Source organism: Sinocyclocheilus anshuiensis, unplaced genomic scaffold, assembly GCF_001515605.1.
Source record: "Sinocyclocheilus anshuiensis isolate Anshui unplaced genomic scaffold, SAMN03320099.WGS_v1.1 scaffold207, whole genome shotgun sequence".
Lineage (NCBI taxonomy): Eukaryota > Metazoa > Chordata > Actinopteri > Cypriniformes > Cyprinidae > Sinocyclocheilus > Sinocyclocheilus anshuiensis.
In genome coordinates, this window is record NW_015551045.1 from 503623 (window position 1) to 514615 (window position 10993).

The 10993-nt window shown below is 35.8% G+C and overlaps 1 pseudogene; it reads left to right on the forward strand.

Moving 5' to 3' along the window:
- The first annotated feature begins 2210 nt into the window (after window positions 1-2210).
- Window positions 2211-10993, forward strand: part of LOC107661758 (butyrophilin subfamily 1 member A1-like) — a 10908-nt pseudogene continuing 2125 nt past the window's right edge.

Sequence of the window (10993 nt, forward strand, 5' to 3'; positions counted from 1 at the left end):
TTTTTTTTTCTTTCTTATCACTCTGTATTTACAGGATTTCACTGTCCACTCTGTTCAAATGTGGATGAATGTCTACACATAGATGTGTGCACACACTGTCAGAGCTGTGTGAGATCACTACCATCCTGCTTTTGTGGGGGTGGGTAGGGGTGTTAAATATTTATTTATTTATTTATATATTTATATATTTATATATTTATTTATTTATTTATTTATTTATGTTGTTTTTTTTCCTATAGGTTTTTAACATTCTAAAAGCTCTTTATTCCAAAGATACTACAAGCTAGTCAGTGTATTCAGTAGGTGTAATGTATTCTAAGTTACTTCAGGAGTATTGCAAGTATTACATACAACAATAAAACATAAAAAAGGAAATGTACTTTTGGTACTTAAGTACTTTTAAAAGCAAGTCTTTCTCTGTCTTTACAACTTTTACTTGTAATGGAGTAATATTTGACCAGCAGTATCTGTACTTTCACTCAAATAATGGAGTTGAGTACTTTGTCCGCCTCTGGTAGTAAAAGAGTAGGAAAGCTTTGGGACAAACTATCACATCATACAATTGCATCTTTAACAGACCGCTCTGTTGCATATTTACACACACCCTGTCACTGTAAACTGGCCTGTAAATCATCTTGTCACAGTTAACATCCTCCACATTTCATTTAACTTCCTACTGTGCTGGAGAGAAAATAAGTAGCACGTTGATCTGCCAGCCGTGGGTCTTTATGTGGAGAAATCTGCTCATATTTTTTGCATAATGATGCATTTAAAAGTTGACATTCAAGTGCATGTTTATAAAAGTTCACATTGTTGTTGCAGATGAAATATAACACAGATAACATTAAATAAATATTTTTTAGCAGGTTAAATGTTGATTATTAGAACTCAAACTTCTTTATCTAAACCTCTCTTCTTAACTGTCGGTCCCGCACATCTGCCATGTTTGTAGTTAGAGTGCACTCTAAAAAATGCTGTTGAATGCTGTTAACCCAACCAGCGGTTGGGTTACTACCCAGAAGGTTGGGTTAAACATTTAACCCAACCGCTGGGTCAAAACAGCCCAATTGCTGGGTTTGTCCCTATTTTACCCAGCACTGGGTTGTATTTAACCCAGCATTTTTTAGAGCATGTGCATGGATCCACACTTCAAAAATCTACCTGAAATAGTAGACCATCCGGGGACTTCTGGCATACTCTTTTCAACATAGTATGCTTTGGGACACACTAATTCTAATCTCACATACTAGGATGGATAGTATGAAAACCCCTTGTGTATGTAAACCCCAGTGTTCCTGTTTCTCGTGTTCTTTGTCGGATCTTGTCCATTGTTGGATGTGTTGTTGCTGTCCTCAGTTCTGCACTTGTGTTTCTTGGTTTTTGCTCCTTGTCTTCGGATTATTGTTTGTGTAATAAATACTGCATTTAGATCCTACTCTCCTTTGCCTCTGAGTGTCCACCATCATTACCAGGATTAAATAAGTGTCGTAACAGTCCATACAACTCAAGTTCTGTAGTCCAAGTCTTCTGAAGCTAATTAGCTAAAGCTAATTCTGACAGAGTTCACAAATCTCTGAAGCTGTAATGCCTGATGTAAATGCAGTACTGTAACATCTTTCATTCAGCACCTTTATATACAAATAATTTAATATGTGCTTAGTCTCTACTTTTTGTAGAGACTTGGTTTAGTTCTTGGAGGACATCAGTCGTCCTGATTTCAGTAGCTGTTAATTGTGCTCAGTGTGATTGCTGGAATACTGTTAGCTCTCGCAATAAAAACAGAAGTAAGTCTGTTTTCTCAAACTTTAGATGTAAATATACAATATAAATTGATTACATGTGTGTTTATAAATAACAGTTACATTCTGAATATATTGGTTTCAGACTAAAAGAGTTCAAAAGCTTTTTAAATTAGAATAATTTTCTGAATGGTTCAGCATCAAAACATTCAGTATCATATTTTTGTTACAGCTGAGAAAACACATCAATACAATAAAATCACACTGAAGTACATTCAATCAAGGGTCATTTACAGCTGCAAAAAGTATGTGAATGCATGGGTTTACCATAAAACAAATGCGTAACTGCAATAACCAAGATTTGTTTATAGAGCCTGTGCTTTAGATAGTATTTCATATTTAAAATGAAAGTATTTTTCAGTCGGTATCAGTAAACAGCAGCTGCCCATATGACAGCTTATGCCATATAGTATGACAGTGTCTTTTTCCCTGGGTAATAACAGTGAAATATTTGACAAAACATCAAATTAATGTGCCATCCTGAACACAGCCCTTAATTAGCTGGTTCAGGTATCTTTAATTAGGGTTGGAGTTAACTCTGCAGGACAGCCCTCCAGGACTGAGTTTGGAGACCCCTAGTTTACAACTTGTGATATGTGATATGTTGTCTCAATTGTTTTTCTAAAGAAGATCTAAACTTATTTTACTTTTTAAATCTATTTTCTTTGTTAAATTTTCATGAAATGTAGTTATATTAGCTTTATATTATACAATGATATTTTTTGAATGTTTTTTTTTTGAATGTTTTTTTATTTCAATAATAAATTTTGTATGTAAGATATACAGTGGGTACGGAAAGTATTCAGACCCCCTTCAATTTTTCACTCTTTGTTATATTGCAGCCGAAAAACTTGTTGCATCTTTCCCAAAAAGACTCATGGCTGTATTAGATCAAAAGGGTGCTTCTACTAAATACTGAGCAAAGGGTCTGAATACTTAGGACCATGTGATATTTCAGTTTTTCTTTTTTAATAAATCTGCAAAAATGTCAACGAATCTGTGTTTTTCTGTCAATATGGGGTGCTGTGTGTACATTAATGAGGAAAAAAAATTAACTTAAATGATTTTAGCAAATGGCTGCAATATAACAAAGAGTGAAAAATTTAAGGGGGTCTGAATACTTTCCGTACCCACTGTATATATAGCTACTTCTGAAATTTATTTCCTGGTGTGTTGTCATTAGTGGTCAAAGTTCTCTCTATATTTGTGGATGTGTATATTCTGTCATCACCTACATTTGTGTTCACATTTTCTTTTACTTCCGTGTAAAAGAAAATTCTTTCATTAGAAAGAATAATTGTGTTTCTTCCATTCGACCACGTGGGTAAGTTTAAGTAGTATTTTAAAGTAAAAAGTGTGCATGCTGACACACTATTCTATTTTCTTTTTTATTATTATTATTATTTTAATTTTATTTTTAGCATCTGTGTCTCTTCAGACATTAAGTTCATTTGTTTGACTCTCCTGCTTGTGAGTGGAATTACAGACTCAAGATCAGGTAATTTATTCATCACTGAATAATAAATAGTTTATAACTACTTTTGCACAGTACTGTTTGTCTGGACCAACATGAAACCTTTATGATGTGTAGTTTAGTTCTGCTTTCTTTCTCTTTTACAGAGCAGTATAAGGTAGTGGGTCCTGCAGATCCTGTGTTTGCTGTAGCTGGTGAAGATGTGATTCTGCCCTGTTCAGTCAAACCCAACATCAGTGTTGTGGACATGAGAGTGGAGTGGTTTAGACCTGGTCTGAAAGATTCACTTGTGCATCTTTATGAGGATCATGAAGACAGAAACACAGATCAGATTCAGTCCTACAGAGGGAGAACAAAACTGATCCATCAAGAACTACAGAGAGGAAACGCATCACTCAAACTCTCATCAGTCCGAGTCTCTGATGAAGGACGTTATAAGTGTTTTATTCAGTCTAAATCATGGTATGATGACACCACTGTTAATGTCAGAGTTGAGGGTGAGGAAACTAACAAAAGTTAACATGTAATGTTTAGGCATGATGCATTTGATGTTTATGTTGCTGTTTTATGATATTTAGTTCACTCACTGAATGTTGTTGATGTTGGTCTGTAGCTGTAGGACGTCCTCCAGTGATCACTGTAGATGGGTTTGATCATTCAGGAGGGCTTCATCTACAGTGTGAATCTGAAGGCTGGTATCCTGAACCTGATCTTGAGTGGCTGGACAGTGAAGAAATTAGTTTGAGTTCAGAAACTACAGAGAAACACAGAAACACAGACCGATTCAGTGTGAAACACACCATCATTGTATATGAGAGAGACAGCAAGATTCACTGCAGTGTCAAACTGAGACATCACATGCTGGAGACACTGATAATCACAAGTAAGTACTGACACTTAAAGGCGTAGAGGCATCTCGTAGACGTAGCTTTAGCTTCCAAAATGGTCTTAGTTACCCTCGCGGTGAGCTGTAAAGACTCCCGTCGAGGGGCAAAATATGAAGGTTCCACATCTCAGGCCGGGGATGCCAGATCGTGTCTCTCGCTTGGGAGAGGAGGTCCTTCCTCAGCGGGATTGGCCAAAGGGCTGCTGACAACAGCTTAATCAACTCGGGGAACCACATCTGATTCCTCCAGAGTGGGGCCACCTGGAGGACAAAGCATCTGACTTCCCTGACTCACCTGATGACCTGAGGAAGCAGGGCAATCGGAGGGAAGGCATAAAGGCCCAATCATGGGCCAGAGCATCTCATCCTTTAAGAAATAGGTTGGGCAATGAGAGTTGTCTTCTGAGGCGAAGAGGTCCACCTCTGCCCTCTTGAAGACTGACCAAATCTTCTGAACCACTTGAGGGTGTAGTCTCCATTCTCCTGCATGCTGTCCCGGGGAAGTGAATCTCCATGGAGGTTTATTTCCCCGGGACAGAATGTTCGCTCCTTAGTTTAGTCTTCCTGGCATGTGTACTACCTTGAGTGAACGCAGGTTTCAATGTGCCCATAGAAGGAGGCATCTCGACATCCTGTAGAGGGAGCGTGACCTGAGACCACCTTGGCAATTTATAAAGGCCACCACCGTCATGTTGTCCGAACAGACGAGGACTTGATGCCCCTTCACGGCTGGTAGGAAGGTTTACGGTATTAGGCTAAACCCTCCTACCCCAGATGAATGTGAACACTACGTTATAACAGCCATTATACGGAGGCTATATGAAAAGAAAATGCATCAGAACTTTCCTGGCCAAAATATGAGTTTACAGGTATGATTTAAACACCATAAATTACACAAAATACTCATTATTCATCATCAGCAGATCAAAACTATCACTTGGCAAGTTGGCATAAATGTGGGCCATTTGATGATTGCTAACTGCGTTTTTATTTTGAAACATTCCATACTCGCGTTTAATTAATAAAATCATAGCTGTTTAAAGTTTAATTATCACATTTAAGCAATATTATGATTCATGTTTTTCTGTCCCTGGATTAAAAACCTCCTGATATTAAAATTGAGACTATGAAGCAGCACCTCTGATGGAACAGAATGACTGAATCTAAAACCTTCAGCTGACACACAGATTATATCCACGTTACTGAACTCACACTGTATGGCGTTACAGAAAACTAGTTGTCCGGTTCCTTTCACACAGCAGGGCATCGCCGAAAATGCTGTCGAGAGTCCTGAAAATGTATGAGTGTGTGAGTTTGTTTATATGCTGTTGCCACTGCTGCAAACTCCCATTTATAAAAATAATGGTAACATTTTAGAATAGTGGTCCGTTGTTAACAAGTAACTATGCAGGAAGTAATAGGTAGTACTACATTAACACTGAACCTAATACTATTAACTAATATGGAAGCAAGATTAACTAAGCAGTAAATAATAGCACATTTAGGACAAAGGTAGTTTCTTATTAGGTATTCGATAATTACTAAATAAAAATATTCTAATTGAGAACTACTTGCTAACTATGATCAATAATGGTCTGTTGTAAAAGGTCCATTTGTATTTTTGATGTTTTTATTTGCCCTATTGCTTGTAATTAGTAATTAGTTGTTTTTTTTTTCAGTAAGCTTGAGAACTTTGTACTTACAATATTTATACTAGTAATATGGTGATTTTAAGTAAAGTGGGCTGTTTAAGCTTGACTGTTCTGTGCTCAATGGGTTTACATTTTCAGAGCAATGGTCTTTAATTAAAGGGACACTATTTCTCTAAATGATAATAGTTTTGTGACCCTGGTGTTGCAAAGTTACTTTTAGTTAGTAGAATGTCTAAAGTGGACTATCAAAATAAAGTGTAACCAAAATGACAAAGCAAGAGATGTGCTTTTGTTAATGACATTGCATGCTTTTCTTATAGTTAAGGTTAAAACAACCTTCAGATATTGACTTAATGACATACAGTAGTGTGTAGTAGGAATCAGACTCAACCCTTTTGGTCTCAGACTTAAGTCTGACTTGGTCCCTTTTGGACTCTGATTTGACTCGTACTCGACTAAAGTGGACTTAACACTACACCAGTAGCCTATGTACAATTCAGAACTGATCATTATGTATTTTAATCAACCCATAATAAATCTTTGACTTACATAATGTTATTTTTTTATGCAGGTAAAAGAATGTTTATTTCTTGGAGGAATTATTGGAGGACATCAGTCATCATGATTTCAGTCGCTGTTGTGTTCAGTGCGTTTGCTGGTACATTAATAGCTACATTTGTTAATAAAACCAGAGGTAAAGTTCTTGTTTTCTTTTTATTTTATATATTTGATGTAAATAAAAATGGAGCCCCTAAAGCAGGGGTGGGGAACGTTGATCATGGAGGGCCACTGTCCTGCAGAGTTTAGCTCCAACCCTGAAAAAAAAAAAAACTACCTGTATCCTGAAGACCTTGATTAGCTTATTCGGGTGTGTTTGATTAGGGTTGGAGCTAAAGTCTGCAGGGAAGCATCATCACCGGCACCGCATTATTTAGAAAAATTATTTCCCGACTGAGAAAATGCACGTGAACTCAAGTCGGAAAGCTCTAATAATACAAATCCAACAAATCTTTGTAGTAACGAGCGTGTTCATGTTGTTTTCACATTCCGACTTAAAAGCACAGCTCGGGAAATGAGAGCATTCGAGGAGAAAAAAAACATATAAGGGATTTCCTGGAGGGTCATGAGTTCTGCTACTTCTGTGACTGGATATGTGGATTTTCTGCGCAAGGGCGCCCTCTGGCGTCCAGTATGAATGAAACCGACATCATGTGTTTATAGTGCTAATGGCCAATCCATCATTTTTGGGGGATTTTTTATTTTTTATAAGTACCGGTTTAGGCACCGGAACCATTTTAAAAGTATCGATTTGGCACCGGTATCGAACAAAACCCAAACGATACCCAACCCTATTTGTAGGTTTAATTTAAACATCTTACTAATTAAAAATTGAACAACTAGATAATGCTATCTTTCAACAGTGTTAAAAACATCACAAAAGGCAAGTTAAGTTTGCAAGGTATAAAAACTCATGCACTGTCCTGTCCGAAACACTCTCACAAAGTTGGGCCATCTTTATTGTTAAGCCCTGACATTTTGAGACATAATGAACAGCTGTTGTGTTTTCTTCCACTGTCATATGTTTGAATTTAATTTTTTTCTCAAGACAATATAGAAGTGCTGTCATTCAGCATTGTCACAGTGGTTGTCCAACAAAAGAGAACATTGTAACGTTTTTACTCCACAACACCAGTCAAATGCTTCCTTTTGTGATGTGGCTTCCTGTCACAGAATGAGGCAGAAAATATGTTCCATATGCTGTTTTAAAAAGAATACATCGATTAGCAATGGATTATAAATATACTTAATTATTATGAAAATACCAGAGATGGCTTGAAAAAAAAAACATATAAGGGATTTCCTGGAGGGTCATGAGTTCTGCTACTTCTGTGACTGGATATGTGGATTTTCTGCGCAAGGGCGCCCTCTGGCGTCCAGTATGAATGAAACCGACATCATGTGTTTATAGTGCTAATGGCCAATCCATCATTTTTGGGGGAATTTTTATTCATTTGTTTATTTATTTTAATAAGTATCGGTTCAGGCACCGTTTAGCCACTGTAACCATTTTAAAAGTATCGATTTGGCACCTGTATCGAAAAAAACCCAAACGATACTCAACCCTACTTTCGAGTGTACATGAGACGTTTTAGTGTGCACACAAGTAACCTTTCACACGGGATTAATATCACAAAATATGGCAATATCGCTAGGGCATCCAATATACTTCAAGTAAAATCAAAGAACAAACTGGTGTGACATCATTTTGAACTAAATCAAAATTGCCCTCTATCCTCCTTATTTTTCAATGAAGTAAGCCGTTTTCTGTGAATGAGTGAGACTTAGCCGCTGTATAGGGAATAATGAAAAGAATAACAAAGTGCAGTAAATGGTAAAAGTGTCAGTGCATTAGTGATCTTTCTATCACAGCTGAATTAATTTAGTTTTTATTTATTTAAAGCATATTTACAGTTCAGAAGTGCCTCAAGCTCACTACTACTGTATCTGCTTTGAGACAGTCATTTAAACACTGTAAAATGTAAAATTTAAATGTAAAATGTAGAATTTAAACCACTGTAAACATTTGAATGTCATAAAAAGCAGACTTCAGCGGATCTACTTTGTCATTGCACAAGTATTTTCAATTAAACACTGTTGCAATTGTTGAAAAAAAAAAAGAGTCAAGAGTCAAGTGCTCAATTAAAGCAGACACCATTTATTATAATAGTGACTATAATGGTTCAATAAGAAAATAAGCCAAATTATGTGAAATGAACTTTGGTATTGAAAAGGTAAGTTCATTTTACTTTCTAGAAGTTATTCCAACTAAATTTTATGTTCAAATAACTACATTTATCAAGTTGACATAAGTAAATACAGCTCAACTGAGTGGTAATTGATAACTCAAAAGGTTGAGTGAACTAAAACATTTTTTAAAGTGAACATTTGTACTGAAAACTTAAAAGTAAGTTTACCTTATTTTAATAAAGTTATTCCAACTAAACTGTATAAGTTCAAGTAACTTTAAATTTGTCTAGTTGAAAATATTCTATGCAAATACAAAATCAGTGCAAAAAGATAACTCAAAAAGTTAAGTTGAGTGAACACACACACACACACACACACACACACACAAAATATTTAATTAACAGACAGTGGGTATTCATATACTTTTGTCAACACATTTTGTTTCGACAAACCAAGTATTGGCTCACTCGTCTTCACTGATAATGCAGACAGAGAAAATTTTATTTTTTCTTAATATTTTATAGTGTGATTGGATTTGGATGAACCCTTTATAACGTTATACTTTTTGTTTTTAGTGACTACACATTTGAGGAAATATACAGGTAAGTAAAAACTATTCCTATTTTGTGATATAATTATTAATTTTAATAATTTCATTATCACGTTGAATATTTATTGAGATGATTTTAAGAGTTTGGTTTAATGCAATAAATGCAGTTTAGGTGCCATAAACTAGACACAAACATAAAAAGCACCAATGGTCATGTAGATGATTAGCAATCAGATGTATCTTATGATGTGGTTTTTACAGCAGAGTCAACAATGTATCACTCCCTCTTACTCTTAGAATGAAAGAGGTCAAAAAACCATCAGTAAAAATGTTTACTGTCGTAAGATACACTGAAAATATTTGGAGTATTTGGAAACAGACATTGCTAGTAATTTTATCAGCATGTTTTCAAGTAAAGTTTACACACACTTTGTAAAATCTTCTTTAGTAACTCTTATAAAAAGAATGATAATATATATCTTATTTAAAGTCCTGCTTAATGTTTATTACCTCACACTGTTTAAATGTTTAAACTGAGCATTGCACTGGCTGATTCATGCTCGGATTCTGTGAACAGAAAACCCCGCCTTCTTTGATTTGATTGGCCATTTCCATGAATTTGACATTGACGAGTACTGTTGGACCGCTGAGGCAAACAAGCCAAAAATGCAACTTTTACAACTTTTGAAGAGCAGTGATTAGAGCAGTGTTCAGAATATCAAATAATCAGATATGGGCCTTGAATAATAAAATTAATTCAAACAAGTCCTCAATCTGAAGATATAAACTGACTATCCATGTTTGTTATCTATGTGCGTAACAAAACGGAACTATGTTAGCAAATGATATACAAAATCCTGTTATACTACGACGCTGTTGAATGCTTGAATCTGATTGGCTGACGAACGTTCTAAGGTGTACAATTATTTTCAGGGAAACGCATGGCGAATGTATAGGTCTTGACCGCATTTCATGTCCATATCACTTCGCCAAATGATTTCAGTTATTTCAAAGGTCCTTACAGCTTACAATAGCAAAAGAACCAAAACCCATAACGACACTGACCAAGCAAATAAATATAGTAAACAATAGGATAAAAATGGCAAATTATTTCAGTTGTAACCTTTAGAAAGTGAAATAATACTGCAATTCGATGCAAACATTACTAAATGTCTTAATAGTTGTATATTGTACCACTTACCATAGTTTAATCTCCTTCCTTAAAGGGGTCATATGATGCTATTTTAAAGATCATTATTTTGTGTATTTGGTGTAATAGAATATGTTGACATGCTTTAATGTTCAAAAAACACATTATTTTTCAAAGGAAAACTTGAAATCGCATCATATGACCCCTTTAAGTGAAATGTCCCAAATCGTGGAGGAAAAGCCTCCATTGGAAAAACCTGTCAGAAGGGCTGTGTTTCCCAAAAATATCATAAAAACCATTGCCATCTTTGCCATCAGCTTAGGCTCATGATGCTTTTGGGAAATGTAGCCCAGAACAATGCTTTGCAGAGGACAGAAAAACATCATATGGATCCATTAGATTGAGCTATTTTAAAATAAACAAATTAAACCATACAAATTAAATTGTACATAGTTGTAGGCTACGTAGTTGTACAATTGTTTGTGCAGCTAAATTTATTAAATCGGACGTTAGAAGTTCAACTATAGTATTTGTAGTGAAACCACACTAAAGCACTCACACTGTGCGATTTTGGCCATGATTTGGTCGTCTGAGACAAATTTTGAAAATCCTAAAGAGTCGCGTGACAGACACAGTGATTATACAGTACACAAGCCGCGGTTAAGATAGCTGACGTGCTATGATTTCTGACAGGCAGTTCACTCTCCTGTGATGTGACCCTGTTCCCCTCACAC